This window comes from Lissotriton helveticus, chromosome 8 (assembly GCF_964261635.1).
Source record: "Lissotriton helveticus chromosome 8, aLisHel1.1, whole genome shotgun sequence".
In the NCBI taxonomy this organism is placed as follows: domain Eukaryota; kingdom Metazoa; phylum Chordata; class Amphibia; order Caudata; family Salamandridae; genus Lissotriton; species Lissotriton helveticus.
The window spans coordinates 943,701,018-943,719,736 of record NC_136069.1 but is presented as its reverse complement, the minus strand read 5'-3'; the positions used below and the strand labels follow the sequence as shown (position 1 = coordinate 943,719,736).

At 41.1% G+C, this 18,719-nt stretch overlaps 1 long non-coding RNA gene across 1 annotated transcript in view; it reads left to right on the top strand.

The window, feature by feature from the left end:
• The window catches only part of LOC144773029 (uncharacterized), a 188,366-nt gene extending 170,871 nt beyond the window's left edge, over positions 1-17,495 (top strand). The window contains exon 3 of the long non-coding RNA XR_013599905.1: positions 17,451-17,495. This is a non-coding gene — a long non-coding RNA (uncharacterized LOC144773029). The remainder of the gene's footprint in view (positions 1-17,450) is intronic.
• The last annotated feature ends 1,224 nt before the right edge of the window (positions 17,496-18,719 follow it).

Genomic DNA, 18,719 nt, shown 5'->3' with positions numbered 1-18,719 from the left:
AACGATTTTTGGTGTTCTGCCAGCCAAAGCTAGTGAATTAAGTGTATTGTGGCTTCGTGCACATACAACAGTCTGTTGGGCTGTGTTTTTGCAGTCTTTTGGAACCCTATTGAGACGTGTTTCTTGTAAATATGACTTACAGCTAATATTTACAAATGGTTTGGTTTGAGTACAGCCTATGGGCTGTCCTTTGTTTTCGTCCTAAGTGTTGATTTGTGGGTTCAATGTGTGTTTCAATGTCTGTGGTTTTTTTCATTGGTGTAACTTCAGTATGTGAATTGCGATGGCAATTTATGAAAACAATAGCTACAGCACTGTATTGTGTGTCCTGAGTGTTTGAATCATTTCTCTTTATGTTTGCAATGAGCTCAATGTGTTTGTGGGTTTCTTGATTTCAGTCTGTTAAGTAAAAGGTCAGATTAATTAATATTTAGTAGAAATTAAATAACACTCCAGCAATTTACTATGTCACATGCTAAAATCGCTATGTGTTGCTATTTAATTTACAGACTAAGCAAAAACGCATAAGTGCAAACTGTTAAATGCTTAAAATAGATAAGTTAAAATTCACATTCACTAGGAATACGAAGGGCCTCAAAAATAATTGTCTTTTGTAGCGAAACGAATTTGTAGCGTTTTTACTTACCTGCATTGTAGTACATGTAAAAGGCAAACACTTCAGCTAAAGTGAATTTTTGCTAGATTTAAATGCATCCTTTTGCACACGCATTTTTAAAACTTGAAATGTCTGTTTTCAGTAAAACTGAAAGCGTGCTCAGGTTTCAGCACTGTTTCAGGTTTCAGCCTTTCCTGCCTTAAGGCAGCAGATGTTGTTTTTCGAAGGCCATAAATAGCATTGGAATGTTTATTTAGCCCAGGACTTAGCCGTTAGTTAATCACAGTTGGCCTTTTTCATTTCAGAATAGTGTTTTAGAGGGTTACAAAAATAAGGTTCATCACTTTGTATCACTGGAAGACATTCCAAATACGGTTTTCCTCTCTTAAAGCATCTTTTTCAAAGTATATTTTTGGTTCTGTTGAAAATACTGATTGCCCTTTAAAAATGGCGCGAAAAATGTCATGTTTTAAGTTAGGCTTCTTGTGCGTAGGCACATAAATGAATGCATCTACAAATGATAGGCAATGGATGCAGCTTATCTTTATATGTGGAGTTATCATAAAAACAGATAATTGGTTTCATTGAACGAAAAATTATTAATTATGGAAAAATTATTTGAGAAAAAAATAAGTGCTTTTTAAAATCGTTTTTTGATATTTATAAAGCTTAATACTCATACTATGACCTCCTAGTATTAAAATTTGATTTAAGTTATGTGTTACGGTGTAATTAGGTAATGTGCATGTTGGTTTTCACTTGGCGCAGGCGTAAAAAAACTCATTTTTCCAAGGATTTACATGAGATATGACTAATGTCTAATATCTGTAATGTGTAAAGAACATCCTGAGGATGATTAATATGTAAAACAATTATAGGATATTTATTTTTAAGTGCCCCAAAGATAAAAGTCGAAATTGAGTTAAATGGGATTTTAACACAGATTCTTGTCATTTACCATAGCTTGAAAGTGTCTCTGGCTTCAGTAAATGCATACATCTGTGTATAATACAAATTTGCAGGTTGTCCCCATTTGGGTTTACTTTTAAATGGCCCAGTGAGATCCAATTAAATTTGCTGAAATGAGTACCATTGCAACAAACATTTGTTCTAAAAACTGGTCTGTCTTTGTCAGCCTAAAAAAAATGAGCAGAAACTGTGGGTTAGGACTACAGGTTGCTCCGGTTGCGCTAAGATGCTATCTTTAGTTTTCTGTAAACAATGGATGAGGCTGTCATGTTGGCATTTGTGACCTTTTGAATTCGAGCCTTGTCTCTGTGAAATGCAGAATGACTTTGCTAAACAGGCCTCTGAAAGGTGGAATTTCTGGTTTCTCCATAAGAACATCAATAAAATTACAGAACTTAATTCCAAAGGGAAATATAACAAAGGTTTCTTTAAAAGTCCCAACATCATGACATTTGTATTTTTGCTCTAAAAAATAATGTCTGCTAGTCGTTTTTATTTGACAAAAAACGAAGTGTTGCCTAACATCTTAGACAAAAAAATAGATGCAGCCTTTTACTAAAATTTTGAAGCCTACATGAATAAGTAAGAACGATTTGCCAATTAAGAAGTTTTATTTTTATCATGGAGATTGTGGCACAAGGCTAATTTTAGGTGTCAGGGAAAGGATTTTACCTCTAAAAGTTAAAAAGGCTTCATGTTGCAAGGTGACTGACAAGATGGTAACAGTTAAGTAATGGAAATTTAATTTTGTATTTGTTAATGTGTATCATGTTTTGTCTTCCGCTTAAAAGTTACAATTGATGTCTATTTATTATCAAAAATGTCTTTTGTGTGCTGTGTATTTTTTTTTCCTTTTCGCTTCTGCTCACAGATCATTGATGGATTGCTCTGGGGGATTTTAAGACTAACAAGACACGTGAGTTTGGTTGGTTGAAATGAGATGTTTTTTTTTTAACGCAACTCCTTTGAAAAGAAATGTCCTTGCGTTTTTCATGTTTGTGTATTTTGTTCTATCATGAATTGTTCTTGCTGGTTCTGTGTGTCCGAAAGTTGTATTTGACAGCAGATACCCACTATTGGTGATCTACTGTCAAACAGGAGGGTATCCTTACACGGTATTATGCGTCACCGCTCATTTATATATGCTATCGTTTTACAGCGAGTATATCTGATGGCCTGACGTCCGTTTTGTGCGTTTTTGCATGTTTTATGTTGTATGTTGCTGCTTAAGAAATTATTACAAAAACACCCGTGTTGTTGTGAGGGGACATGTATGACGATACGTGTCGCTGTCAACAGTTGGGTAAAATTTTCGCATATTGTGAACCAGACAGACAACACTTCACCAGTGTATGTCAAATTTGGCTATAAGTATTGAAGAAAAATAAACAGCAAATTGTGTCATTTGTAGTCACGATACTGCCCTTTCCTGTAAGGAACAGGCAGCCCTAAAATTATATATCCTGATTGGACGTAAGGATAAATTATAGATTTGTGACTCTTGTACATGGTGACCTAATTTCTATATCACATTAGTCAGTTTTATTCTGCTTCCTAAGTGGCCTTCCTATGGCTCTGGACCGTAAAAGAAACCAGGTTTCATTTTTTGTAACATGCCTGACTATCACCCAAGCACATCAGGCCTAGTTATTGGGGATTTTAGCTGTGTCCTATTCTCTTTTCCGTATTCCTTTCACCAGTCAGCTTTTATTATTATCAGTGTATTGTTCAGGTTCGCACTTTCAGATTGCAGTAATGTACCATGGACCCCCATTTTATGCATAATTCCCTGTTGCATAACTAGACTGGTTTCTAGGAATTTTCTTTAGGCCTATTCTGATGTTTTTCCAGTCTGACTGTTAGGACTGTTAGGACTGATTAACTGACTCAATACTATAGTAAGATAAGCTTTCCACCTCAATAGGAGACATTACGTTTTTTTAATATGACAAATTCAATGCCTATTCTAAAATTGATTTTTAGTTCCTTTTTACTGCTTTAATTTTTGATGGATCAGATGTATTATAAATAATGGAAATACCAGGACTCTCTAGTTCTTGTCTTTTGTTTCCACATCTTGATAATTAGCTTTTGTATTGCATAGTCCACCTGATGCACAATTAGTAGAAGAAAGTATCTACATGTCCCTGATAATATGTATGTGATCTCTCTTTTGAGATGTGCTAGATGAGGAATTTAGGAACACCTATATGAAATAATTGAGATAACATGTGTTTACCCAATTAGACGATGCCACTATGTGTGAGGACATCCATTCAGATAGAATTCCCATGTCGCTATGATGATGAAAGATATGCTCTCACACGGAAACCCAATTGAAGAGCCTAGAGGCACTGTTTTACCTATTGCCTTTGTTTTTGTATTGCCTTTGAGATTGACAGTGTATTTCAACGCAGAATTGTCCCATGGCGTGTGGCCACCCCTTTGAAGATCGCAGGCCACCTGTTTGCAGTCCCCTTGTTGTACAATGAACTGTTTAAAGCATCGCACTTGCTTCATCAGAAGGCGTTCAACATCAGAAAAGAAGAAGGAGCTGGTTTTGCCACAGTCCCTTGAGATTTCAGTGCAAAAGAGCGCCTGTCATGTGCTGGTTAACCTCTGACAGTGTGCAGTCCCTTGAGCCCCTTGGCCTGAGTTTTGGCCACGCACCCCCCTTTTTCCTTTGCTTCAACGGAAAGTGCAGTGCACCGGAGGATCCAAGAGTGGCAAAAAGCACTCCATTCTGGTGCCCATGAAAGAGCGGCCTGAGCGTCCTCTGACACTGAATGATGAGTGTTGGAGTCTGAGAATGGTCCCGGGTCTGCACGAGAAGAGCACAATATCTGTGTCTGCCGCAGAGGAGAGATACGGTGCACTGCCTTGAGACATTGAGACTTTTTGAATGAGCTATGAGTGTTTGCCAGGAGGGCACTCCAACAGATACTGAGCATCAGAGCATGGGAGGCCTGAATCCAAAGGCCCATGCAACAACGGGAGCAGACTTGATTGGACAATAGAAGCCTGCCAGAGAGGCTTTTTGAACAGACTCTGGGCATAGTTGGTTTCACAAGAGGTTTCCGTGTGATTGTATAGACTAAGTGTTAGGAGCATGATTTTATTGTTCAACTCGCATTATTTTTAAGTAGTATTCTGTTTAGTAAAAGCAGAATAAAGTCCATTTTCTGTGAAAGAGTATCCCCTTTTCACCTCAGAACATTAATGAGGGTCACCACTGTTTCACTTGAACATATAATAAATTACAGAAAATGCATAGGAAGACCTACAATGTTACTAGATAATTTTAGGATTTACCTTTTGCTTAGGGTTGCGAAAAATTATGATTTCATTTGTAATAGCGGTCACTACTTTGTCTATATGTTCTTAATGACTTGTTTTCTAGTGTTTTTTAAACATGGCATTGTCTTTTATGGTTGGGATTGTTTTTGCTGCCCAATTCACATCTGCACCCACCTCCCAACCTATGTCTCTTCGTACTTCTACTTCTTTGCATTCTTTCCAGATTTTACCTGAACATGGACTAGTTAGGAGGTCAGAGTTACTGATAATTCCTTTTGTACAGTTTCTGCATCGACACCAGTTAGTAGTGAACATCACTAATTGTTGGGTGTGTGGTCTTATACCACATACTACAGATAGAGGCATTCCCTATTTGGTCCTGCCATATATGGCCTTTGTGCTACTGCGTGTGTAAGGAGACCTGTCCCGAGAGAGTCGCTAAGTAATAGAATTATGCTTCAGCAACATCTTGATGATTTGATAAATATAGACCCGGACTCAGACTAGCGTGAGACTAGGTTATTGCCTATGTAAGGGCAAAAGGAGCGTCTGTGGTACTGAAATCTTTGGACCTGTGTCATAAACATCGCGTATCATGACGATTTTGGTATCAAAAGACCGAGAATGGCTAGTACACTACGTACAAGCATTTTCGTCATATTCCAGTAACGATTTCACCTCGAAATCGTCATTTTCGCCCTGAACCCTTGGCTTCCATTTTGTGTACAGCAGCCATTTTGTGAGTTGCCCTCACATAGGCTTATAACTACAGCCAAATTCGATTCCAAAGGACACGTACACCTTAATTGACTTCTCTGTGACCTGGGCAAGCTGAAACCATTGCCCCAGGCCGAACCTGCCCGGCCAGTTCCTTTCCCAGTGGCCAAGCGAGATAGCATCAAGGCACAACATGCCATAAACCTTTTCATCGCACACACACCCTGTCTTATCTTACTCACACCTGTCTCTGCTCCCTTCTTTATGGCCTGTTTACGATGGGGATGTGCCGGGTTTTTATTATGGGTTTCTGCAGCTTGTGTAAGAAGGAATGTTGGGTTTTTGCATGTTTGCAAAAGCTAGAACTGCCCCTTTCTTTTTTGTACTGAGTCATGTAACGCTAAAAACATATAAAAGGCCTCTGTCCTCTTCATTCCTCAGACTACCTCATCCACTTGCTACGGCTTCTGGGTGACGTGGCCTCACTATGTTAAGTTTAATAAAGATGTCTTTTCATATTTTCAGAGTCTGTGCCAAGTTCTTGTTATATTAGTAAGTATTCCCTGAGAGCGAAAATTACCAAGTTCTTCATTCTCAGCACATTTATATGTGACAAAACCATTTTAAACAAATGATTATCCATCCTGACCCCTGAAAATATAGTGCTTCATCGATTAGTTCTACCCATCGCCTTAAGGTTAGTAATTGCTCTCAATTGAACAAGATTCTCAGATTGCAACTTTATTGATCAGTTAGCTTTAGTTTTCTAATGTTGGGCACACATATTTGTTTTAACATTTAGGCAATCAATGCTTTATGCAATTGATATATACTGATATGGAGTGACCCTGCTGTCAGATGATTCGATAAATGAGGAGAGGCAAGGTTAATTATTATTATTTTAGGGGCTTTAAGTCAGTACCTTTTACTCTCTACAGTCTTGATATTTAGTTTACTCTCTTATGCACTATGTCATTATGTAGTCTACAAGTCCCCGTCATCTCCCTCCTATTAGGAACCATACACAGGTACTATAAGACGACTTCTAAGTGAAGGTACAAATTATTCCATGAAGTACAGTTAGTACCATATGAAATTGCAATATATCAACTCTAGGGATACCACTAGGTCATAATTATGCCCCTTTTATTTCCTTAATGCAGTCAATTAGATTAAGGAAAGAAACAATCTATGTCACTGTACCATTTTAAACAAGCCCCATTCTTAATACGTACGAGATAGACTGAGGTAATAGTATTCTTACATTATGCTAGATACTAATCAAAGCATGCGAAGGTACACCAATAAGAGTCAGGATCTTTCGTCTGCTCTGGTCACAACATGTCTTTGTGTTGGGAAGCACTGTCACCATCACTGAGCCCGTAACTTGTTATGACCTGCATGAACCACTGAGACTATAAGCTATTGTCACTTGCATGAACCCCGAACCCAGAGTCTGGTGATGTTGTCTTTTGCATGTAAAGCGTGATCCTGGTCAATTTTTGCATTATATCTATTTGTCAAGTCTAGCCATTTTCATGTACTAACTCAAGGAATGAAACCTGTGATTGTATATACTTTCATCATAGTGGCTATCTAAGATGTTTTTATACTTATTTTAGATGTTTGAAAGGGCTTTCAAAACTAAAGATTAAAATCAGGTTTACATATATTTTTTTGTTTAGTAAGCACTGTGACGGAGTACAGATGTACTAAACAACAAAGGTCCTTAACTGAAGCAAATTCAGGGCAATAAATGACTTTATAGACAACAATGTGCTATAAGAAAACTTGTCCAGCCGGACAGTAATTTAATCAATAAAGTTGATAGGCAAAATAAGGTGAGCAAATATACAGTGGGATACAATCCTGTATCAAGTACATATAACACATAAAGGAAAACCAAACGGTGTTTGGACATACAAGGGGAATTGAACAGGCAATTCTAGGGTTCGGTGGGCGCTGATATTTAAATAAGGGTTGGTTCAAGCTGACCACATGTAGCAAACACTGTTGGGTAACACAATGGAAAACTTAGTGTGAAGCTACATAATTGTCGACGGCGTTTCGATCCTATAAACAATAAAGGATCATCATCAGGACTAAATTACCATTGCCTGATTATAAAACATAACCCTGTTAGGAATTCAAGGGGAGACAAAAGGAGACAAAAAACATAATCAGAGTACGAACCTGCAACGTATATATATTAGCAGTCTGAGCCAAGCTTAATTGTGCCGACCTTCCATCCGTGCGTGAATGCCATACAACTACCCTATTGACCAAGGTGAAGCGAGAGTGACAGTTGATCCGGGTGCTGGGGCTAAGTGAATTGGCCAAATGATTATTGTGAAGTGGTAGGCGATGGGATGGTGAGCATGGATTATCTGCTGATAATCAGGGCCCTTCCAACAGGAACCAAGGCCCCTCTACCCGTAATTTTTTAGGGAGAGGCCAACACGACACACCCAAACGAGGCAGAGTCAAATGAGTTCCGCGATGGTACAACCCACCGGGAGAACGGCAAACCCGCCAAAAGTTCTACCAATGGTAAACCCACCGACTGAAAATTTGACTAATTCAGAGATTATCCCGATTTTTAATCTTTCAAAATATAATCTTTCCTCTGCTGAATTGTCTCTGCTTAAAAAAGGCTTATCATTTGTGCCAACTATTTCCACGAATTTTCTGGAACTCCACACAGAGATCCTTAGATTTTTCCGGAGAGTAAGACTTGAGGCATTCTTTCAACTAAATCCATCACCACTTAGCATCACTAACACTCCCTTTAGGCCCCCATCTACCGTCTCCCCCACAGCGGGGATGGTTCCCCCAGAAGTTATAGCCTTTGAGAAAATGGTTACGAAGGATCTTACATCCCTTAAGGCAACCAGAAAATATATCCCTTACAATTTACCATTGGAAGAGAAGAAAGCAATCAGATCACTCAAATCAGTTGAAACGCTTGTCATTAAAAGTGCTGATAAGGGTGGTGGGATTGTCCTACAGGACAGAGAATCATACACCACTGAAATCCTTAGACAATTGGCCAACACTGATCATTATATGAGACTTCCCACCAGAGAATTACAAGGTCTCATCACTAAAATTACCACAGGGGCCTTAGAGGCGGGGTTCATAAGCCAGAAAGAATTTCTTTTTCTGAACGTCAAATCCCCTAGGACCCCTGTAATTTACACCCTTCCCAAGGTCCACAAAAATGTCACTAACCCTCCCGGCAGACCGATAGTATCGGGCTGTGGCTCCATTTTGGAGCCCCTCGGTAACTACGTCAACTTCTTCATCAAGGACTTTGTGCCCATCACCCAATGCTATGTGAGAGATAATATGGCGATGGTTAATCTCATCAAAGACTTTCCTTTTTCTGAAGATAACCCGCTATTATGTACTTTAGATGTGGAATCTTTATACACGAACATACCTCAAATTGAGGCTATGTTCGTGATACAAAGCATTCTAGAAACAAGACCAAGACCCCACAGAGTCCCAACACTTTTCATCCTCCAATTATTGGAGCTTTGCTTAACGAGGAACTTCTTTTCCTTCGAACAACAATACTATCAGCAAGTGAAGGGGACATCCATGGGGGCTATTTTTGCCCCCAACCTGGCTATACTTTTTATGGACTACATTGAATCCCATACCATACTCTCTCCCACGAATCCTTTCTTTTCTTCCGTCTCAATTTGGAGACGATACATTGATGACATTTTTCTCATTTGGCATCAGAATGCAGAGAATCTCCAACAATTCATTCACTGGCTTAAAAATAACTGCTCAGGTCTAAAATTCACCAGTACAGTAGATAGAGACTCCATCTCATTCTTAGACCTCACAATTTATCATTCTGAGGGCTCTCTCCACACAAGATTGTTTCGTAAGCCCACGGAGCGGAACACTTTGCTGAGCTACTCTAGTAACCATCCCAGAGCACTGAGGGACTCATTACCATACTCTCAATTCCTAAGGATTAGAAGGAATTGTTTTGCAAAAGAGGACTACTTTAGGGAAGCCGCTATCCTATCCAACAAGCTCAAAGACAGAGGCTACCCCAAGAGACTAATCCGCAGGGCAACCAAAAGGGTGTGGTATTGTCCCAGAGAGTCCACACAAATATAAAACCAATATAATCATGTACCCGAATATACAACCAAACAATAGGGAAAAGTTTAACAAAAACGAGTTCCCATCAGTCCACCATCGAGACCGCCCTTCATCATCTGGGATCTCTTGTATATATGTATCACATTCAGGGGTAAACACACCTGTCTTGGCAGATGATATACCAATGCACAGGGGTGTCCAAAACAATTAAGCAGATGTGAAGAAATGGCGTGCCTAGTGGGGAACTGAGTAGCAGTGCTTAGAAAGATGTGTATTGTGAAAAAAGAAAAGAGAAGGAGGCTCTAAAATTAGGTCGTGATCGGGGAAAACAACAATTTTAATATACACCCTCACACTCCTAAATCAGTAAAAACAGTGCAAATTAGTAGTATAACAAATGACCACTAAAAAAAGATGTAAGGTCGACATGTTTCTGCAGTCGAATGGAGTCTCGAGATCTCCTGCTGCTTCTTCAGGACCATTAGTGCTACTGCTCAATTAAAAATAAACCATATCACCTGAATAGTATATGTGTAATCGTCTTCCCGTCCCACTTGATGGGAAGGAAAAACCCCACCTCACCTGGCACGAGCTCAGGTAGTGGATGCACCGCACTCTCCGTCGGTACACCGGTCGTCCCTCAAAGCTCTATCGTGGTTTATTTTTAATTGAGCAGTAGCACTAATGGTCCTGAAGAAGCAGCAGGAGATCTCGAGACTCCATTCGACTGCAGAAACATGTCGACCTTACATCTTTTTTTTAGTGGTCATTTGTTATACTACTAATTTGCACTGTTTTTACTGATTTAGGAGTGTGCGGGTGTATATTAAAATTGTTGTTTTCCCCGATCACAACCTAATTTTAGAGCCTCCTTCTCTTTTCTGTTTTCACAATACACATCTTTCTAAGCACTGCTACTCAGTTCCCCACTAGGCACGCCATTTCTTCACATCTGCTTAATTGTTTTGGGACACCCCTGTGCATTGGTATATCATCTGCCAAGACAGGTGTGTTTACCCCTGAATGTGATACATATATACAAGAGATCCCAGATGATGAAGGGCGGTCTCGATGGTGGACTGATGGGAACTCTTTTTTGTTAAACTTTTCCCTATTGTTTGGTTGTTTATTCGGGTACATGATTATATTGGTTTTATATTTGTGTGGACTCACTGCTAATTGAGGTTGGTGTCAATTCTAATCAGGGGGTTTAGCAGTCAGGGTCTTAAACATACCCCTGGGACCTTTTTTGTGTTTAATTGTCCCAGAGAGGCCTTGCTTAGTCCAAAACAGAAAGAGACTAATACCAGAATTGCCTGCGTTACGACTTTCTCACCGGTCTCAAATACCTTGAGGAAATCTATATTGAAACATTGGCCCCTTCTCAATGCTGGCTCTCTTGAAATTGAACGCCCTGTCTTTGCCTTCCAAAAAAGTTCCAATCTAAAAGATCATTTGGTTAGAGCAGCTCTCCCTAGCCCACCACAACGCCAAACAATCGATGCCCTTTGGAATCAACCTCCATTAATAGGGCATGCAAAATGTGGTTCATGTAATGTTTGTGAATACACTATGGAAGGCAAATCTTTCAAGGTCAATAATGTGGAGATAAACTGTCAATCTTTTTCTAACTGCAATACCAGTGATGTTATTTATCTGATTGAATGCCCGTGCCCCAAAGTGTACATTGGTCAGACCAAACAGAAAACCAAGACCAGAATTGGCCAACACCGCAGCCGGGTACGATGCAAGACACCCAACGCTCCACTGGTTGATCACTTCACGCAGGAAGGACATACGGAAAATGACATTAAATGGACTGTTTTGCGAGTATTGAAAATGCCACCCCGCGGAGGGGATATGACTCTCCTGCTAAACAAAGAAGAATTACGTATGATAATTCTTATGGACAGCATAAGAAGTGGTCTTAACAGAAATGAAGACTGGACTGCTCTGTTGTAAACATGTTAAATAATGGCTCCAATAGGTATTTCTAATAGAAATAACCAGGTCCTGTCACTGAGTGTAATAATAGGAATGTAATCCATGACTGCTATATGTTTGTGCAATTATGCCTTTCCATTGCGGATAATCGAGATGTTTTAAATTGTATATCTCTAAATTTTAAATGCATGGCACTTCGCTCACCTATAATCCCCCAACATCATCATATGCTTCCAAATTATTGAGACCCTAGTAGCATCACCTCCCTGTCGCGAGCCCATCGAGTAACTATGTTCTCGGAAAACCAAGATGGCCGCCGAATTGATCCACCACGTTCACGCACTCCCCTACCAATATGGCCGCTCCCCGTAATTGCACTTAACTGGATGCACGCTCAGTTGCACTTCGCGGATACGAGCCATTGTGCCCGATAGCGGCCGCGTAATCTAACAACCCCGGAAACTCCATTAAGGTAAGTGGTTGTGAGTTCCCTCCCTGCCCCTTGTCGGCTCTCTAATCCCTGAGGCTGCAATCCTAATAGAATTCCCTTCCTCAGGTTCCCCGCACACCATTGCCCAGCTGCATTAGCGCTGCAAGTGGTCAACCTGGAACCGGATCCACCGCAAGGCAATACCCCGGTAAGCTAACCTCATATAGGCATGGCATCTGACCTCCGGGCCACTTCCAGGATCCTGACCTTTCCCCTTTTTAATCAGAAATATTAGGTTGGGTACCTCTGCTCCACTTCCGGTTAATGCCGGTTGGAAGAATCCTTTTAAAGACACCCCCGGATACTCTAGAGGGTCTAACAAGACGCAGGCGCCGATCTATCATGGCGTTATTACCATAACTGGTTCCCACAGGTAATACAGCTCCGTCCAATACCGCGGCATTATACTGTTCCTCGACTATACAAATACTCACCAATTCCTTCCTTATAGGATCAACCCCATACACCCCTGTACCATCGACCGGTGTGCTGTTACATCCCTCCCTTGACTTACCACGAGAAGGTGAGAATTTTCTCCCTTCCATGCTCACCATCCCATCGCCTACCACTTCACAATAATCATTTGGCCAATTCACTTAGCCCCAGCACCCGGATCAACTGTCACTTCGCTTCACCTTGGTCAATAGGGTAGTTGAGTGATTGACACGGTACGGCATTCACGCACGGATGGAAGGTCGGCACAATTAAGCTTGACTCAGACTGCTAATATACATACGTTGCAGGTTCGTACTCTGATTATGTTTTTTGTCTCCTTTTGTCTCCCCTTGAATTCCTAACAGGGTTATGTTTTATAATCAGGCAATGGTAATTTAGTCCTGATGATGATCCTTTATTGTTTATAGGATCGAAACGCCGTCGACAATTATGTAGCTTCACACTAAGTTTTCCATTGTGTTACCCAACAGTGTTTGCTACATGTGGTCAGCTTGAACCAACCCTTATTTAAATATCAGCGCCCACCGAACCCTAGAATTGCCTGTTCAATTCCCCTGGTATGTCCAAACACCTTTTGGTTTTCCTTTATGTGTTATATGTACTTGATACAGGATTGTATCCCACTGTATATTTGCTCACCTTATTTTGCCTATCAACTTTATTGATTAAATTACTGTCCGGCTGGACAAGTTTTCTTATAGCACATTGTTGTCTATAAAGTCATTTATTGCCCTGAATTTGCTTCAGTTAAGGACCTTTGTTGTTTAGTATAACTGTTACCCCTGGTCCTTGATTACCTAGTGGGTCCCCTTGTTGAATTAAACCGGAGTACAGATGAAGGCCTAGCTGAAACACGTTGGTTTTTCTACAAAGCCGCCAGTCTCTGTATATTTATGATAAATGGACAAAAGTTCAAACTGATATATATGCAAAAGGACTGTAATTGAAACAATTGATTAATCAGAGATATAGAATTATCAAATGTGTTATCAGATATATATAATCATGATGTCCATTGTTTTGATTGTTTAAAGGAAAACATCCATGTGGTTCTAAATATAACATTGGGATTGTATATATTTTTTGTACACGTTATTTATATATAAAAAATATTTTCGATCCAAAAATAACACAAAATAATATCAAAGAAAAATAATAAAATCAATGTTTCCATTTTTTACATAGTTGTCTTGGTACTTATCATTATGTCATGTATATGTATGTCTTGAGTTTACATGCCCTTCTATAGTAAACCACACTGTGCCAGTGTTTCTTGTTTTCCAAAAAACTATTAGAAACCATGACAGAATTCTACACCCAACTATACACCACTTTGACGTTCCCTAAAGAATCTGAATTGCTGGAATATTTGGATACACCCCACCTGATATGGCTGGACCGGGTACATGCGCCTATTTAGCTGAGCTCTTCACCAAAAAGAAATAATACAAGTGATATAAAGCCTACCTGGAGCCAACAACCCTAGGATTAGATGGGCTTACCACAGCTTTCTATAAATAATATGACTAGCTCCTAGCTCCCCGCCTTCTGGTAGTATATCAGGAGGCACTTAAACATAGGGAACTCCCACAATCAATGCGGGAAGCTGCTATTATAACTCTACTAAAACCAGGCAAATCTCCCGCACTATGTGATTCGTACTGCCCACTGTCATTAATAAACTCTGATAACTAAATTTTAGCTAATCTATTGTCGAACAGATTACAGCCACTACTCCAAATGTCATCCAACCTGACCAATCAGTATTAATACCCGTTCTACATCACATAATTTACGTATTATTAATGCATCACCTTGCTCCATACGTCCCAGCAGTAGCTGCTATGTTATATGCCACAAAAACATTTGACTCACTGGAATGGAATTTCCTCTTCACTATTCTAGCCCAGCTGGGAGTGAGCTCTACCTTTATACGACACCTAAAATTACTATATGCGGCCTCAACTGCTGAGGTGCGAGTAAATGAGCTAATATCGGATCCCATTTGCATATACCGAGGCACCAGTCAGAGATGCCCCTTGTCCACTCTCCTGTTTGCCATCCCAATGAAGCCTCTAGCGGCACTATTGTATCAACATCATGCGAACAGACAAATAGGATTCACCACTAGAGGGCTGATAGTCTCCATGTACGCGGATGATGTCTCCTTTTATCTCTGTTGACCTTAAGGTGAGTCTCGCACCTGTAACACATGAGATGATATGCTTTGGGGGTCTGTCTGGGATCCAAATTAATTGGGCCAAATCTACTTTACTCCCGCTCAAAGAGGGCATGCAAAAATTTGACTTTAAATATCCGATAGAATAGGCAGAAGGTCCAATACGCTACCTGGGCATTTGGAAAAGCAGAAACACACAGGAGATCTGGAGCACCAACTATGGCAGGGCAATGACTTGCATCGAGGAGAGACTGTGCATATGGAACAGACTGCCCCTGTTGCTCACAGGGCGCATTGCTATTACAAAAATGATACTCCTACCTAAGCTACTTTACTTCTTCGCAAATATCCCGATGCCACTCACCATACACGTTCTAATACGCCTTAAATCCATCACGGTCCAATTGATATGGGTGGGCAAACAGCCTAGGGTATCCTGGGAACTCCTCACCCTTTCACTGGCACAGGGCGGATTAGGAGCCCCGGATCTCAGACTGTATGCATACTTCACCCAGCTCAGTTCTTACACTTCTGGCAGCACCAAACACCTTTCCAACCCCACGTTGCGATCGATGTAGACTGGTCTGCCCCATCCCATTAACCACAGCCCTATACAAGAACTACCAGAACCTTAGACAGGAAATTGTCACGGTGGAGGCCCTTTGATGGGAGGGACTACAAAAAAGCGCGAACCTGAGCAGACTATATGCACCGTTTATCCCATTAGCTAATAACCCCCAACTTCCCCAGCTAATAGATAGTGGCATGTGGTGGATCGGGCTTGCAAACTACACTCAAGCACTTTCTCAGATATATACCCAGAGGGTCAGTTTGCTACTCCACAACAGTTAGCTAAGTCCTCTCAAATGACACCACTGGGCACATTACTATACCTCTAACTGCGATACTTTACCCTCTGCACCCATACCACTACTGGCCCGAGAGCATATACTCACAGACTCATCCGCCCGTAAGATAATAACACGGATCTACACCATAACCATCTACACCATCACACAACGCACATCCCCAGTCACTGCCCCATAATCTCTATCCTCCTGGGCCGCTGAATTAAACTCCCCGTCACAGACTTACAATGGGTCTTCTGTTGCGGTCTGCTTGAACAGCTTTCCCCAAACTACAACTTAAGACTAATACATTTTAAATTCTTGCAGAGTATACCGCACTCCAGTGCAACTACACAGTATGGGAATACACCTGTGCAATACTTGCTGGCGATGCCAATCACCTGGGGCCCCCTTTTTGCAAGTAGCATGGGAATGTCCATGCGTTGTTGGATTCTGGAAGGTTTTCATACACATTGCAGATATACCCAACCAAAAGCTAGTGGGCTCCCCATTCATTGCACTACTGGGATATGTCAGGGACGTCCCAGCTGCCAACAGACGGCTTATCACCATGTTGCTCCTACTAGCTATGTGTTGCGTGGCTATACACTGGGGTAGAACACCAGCCCCAAGCCTCAAAGCCTGGCTGAAGGACGTCACATATTGCAAAGAACAGTTAACCACATTCTAGGAACTCATGCCTACTAAGTCCCGGCCAAAAGATACATGAGCCCCCTCACTTGTTGGCTTTCTTATAAAATTCCTGCCCCATCAGAGTAGACACATGAATAGTGCACAACCTCAATAATCAAGACACAGTGGCTGGCAACGGCGCACACTCCAGTTAGGTTAATAGTTGTTCATATATTTCACTAAATCTTGGTGCTTCAGGAGGAGGGAGAGCCACCCAATGTCCAACACAACAGAAGAACAAAGTCTTCTCCTTATACAAATTCTCCAAGCACTCAATAGTATAAACACTGTTGTTGAATACAGTTGTTAATGTCCAATGTCTTTTTATTCAGACATAATTTCTCATTCTCATCCAGTTTATAATTTTCATCTGTACACAATTTTCTTCCTTTGTTCGACAACACCTTAGGTCATGCCAACACATGTTTTGTCTGTTAATATTAAACTGGACTTCTTCAGGGTTCACAGCAATTGATATTTTCCATCAAGCTCGTAATAATTACTGTTAAACCAGATATTCCAATTTCAGTATAGCTCCAAAGTCTAGTTTTAAGTCCGTAATTATTCAGGACTCAGGGTTAAGATTATGCTCCCTTATCGTAACTGTAAGGTAGAGTACTCCTGTCGGTCAGGCGTCTTTCGGCAGATATCTGGTTTAACAATAATGACCTAAGGTGTTGTAGAACAAATGAAGAAAATTGCGTACAGATGAAAATTATGTCTGAATAAAAACGACTGTATTCAACAACAGTGTTTAAATTATTGAGTGCTTGGAGCTTGTTAAAGAATAGTGCACAACCTAGCCATGCAAGCTCCCTCAAATATATACACTCAATAAGGCACAATTCCCTAACAAGATGCACTTGCCCCACCTAGCTAACACAGCACCTGGATTAACAAACTCTAGTGTTCCGACATTTATATGCATGGAGAATAGTATTTTGAATACCGAATTGTATTGTTTAGGCAAGAACCACAGAAGATGATGTAAACTGGCTAGAAAGTATGAAAGCATGTGAAATGCCATATTGTTACATTTCAATAGACGTGTATAGATGCTGCTTTTGTATGTTTCAAAAACCAATAAATACATTTTTATTTATTTTTTATCCCAAGAAAAGAAGAAAAAAAGAAGGAGTTTAATGGGATACAACTAGTAAGGTAGGAAGCAATCCTGTTCAAAGTTTTTTCTTGTATTCCCACCAGGTAAAGCTTTTTAAGAATGGTAGGGGGATGATGTACCAACTCAAAAGTTAATCAATATAAGAATGGCTTCCCCATTTTTGTCTACAGCTACTTAAAGGTCGACCCAGACAGGGAGAACTCATTACCCCTTTGAAGAGGTCGAATTTCACTAGGTGGTCTGAGAGAAACTCATTGGTTACTAGGAATTCGGAACAGCTGCAGGCAAGCTGTTTATTTTTTTTATAATTGATGTTGGCAAAAATCTGTTATTAGACACTGCTCCATTGTTTCATACAATGATTGAATTTCACCTTGCTTTCTGAAGAATGTCTGGTGATCCTTTTCGAACACTACTTTTAGGTCTCGCCTAGTCAATCAATCAATCAAGAATTTGTAGAGTGCCCTACTTACCCCAGAGGGTCTCAAGGCGCTGGGGGGAAAAAAGGGGGGGGGGCACTACTGGTCGAACAGCCAGGTCTTGAGTAGCCTCCTGAAGGTCAGCAAGTCTTGGGTCTGTCGTAGGCTCAGTGGGAGGGTGTTCCAGGTCTTGGCGGCGAGGTGGGAGAAGGATCTGCCGCCGGTGGTTGTTCTTTGGATGAGAGGGACGGTGACGAGGTCGGCGGAACCGAGCTGGCGGTTGGGGATGTAGAAGAAGAGTCATCTGTTGAGGTAGGCTGGGCCGGTCTTGTGGAGTGCCTTATGTGCATGGATGAGGAGCTTGAAGGAAATCCTCTTGTTGATGGGGAGCCAGTGCAGGTTTCACAGGTGGGGGTGATGTGGCTGTGGCGTGGTATGTCGAGGATCAGGCGTGCAGAGGAGTTTTGAATGCGTTTCAGTCATTTGATGAGCTTGGCCGGGGCTCCCGTGTAGAGGGCATTTCCATAGTCGAGTCTGCTACTGACGAGGGCCTGGGTGACTGCTCTTCTTGTATCTGTCGGGATCCTGCTGTAGATCTTGCGGAGCATGCGGAGGGTGTTGAAACAGGAGGAGGAGACTCCGTTGACTTGCTTGGTCATGGAGTGTTGAGTCGAGGATGACTCCCAGGTTGCGTGCGTGGTCGGTAGGTATCGGGGTTGCTCCCAGTGCTGTAGGCCACCAGGAGTCGTCCCAGGCTGAATGGTTGGAGCCGAGGATGAGGACCTCAGTCTTGCCCGTTTTCAGCTACAGTCGGCTGATCTTCATCCAGTCGGCGACAGCCTT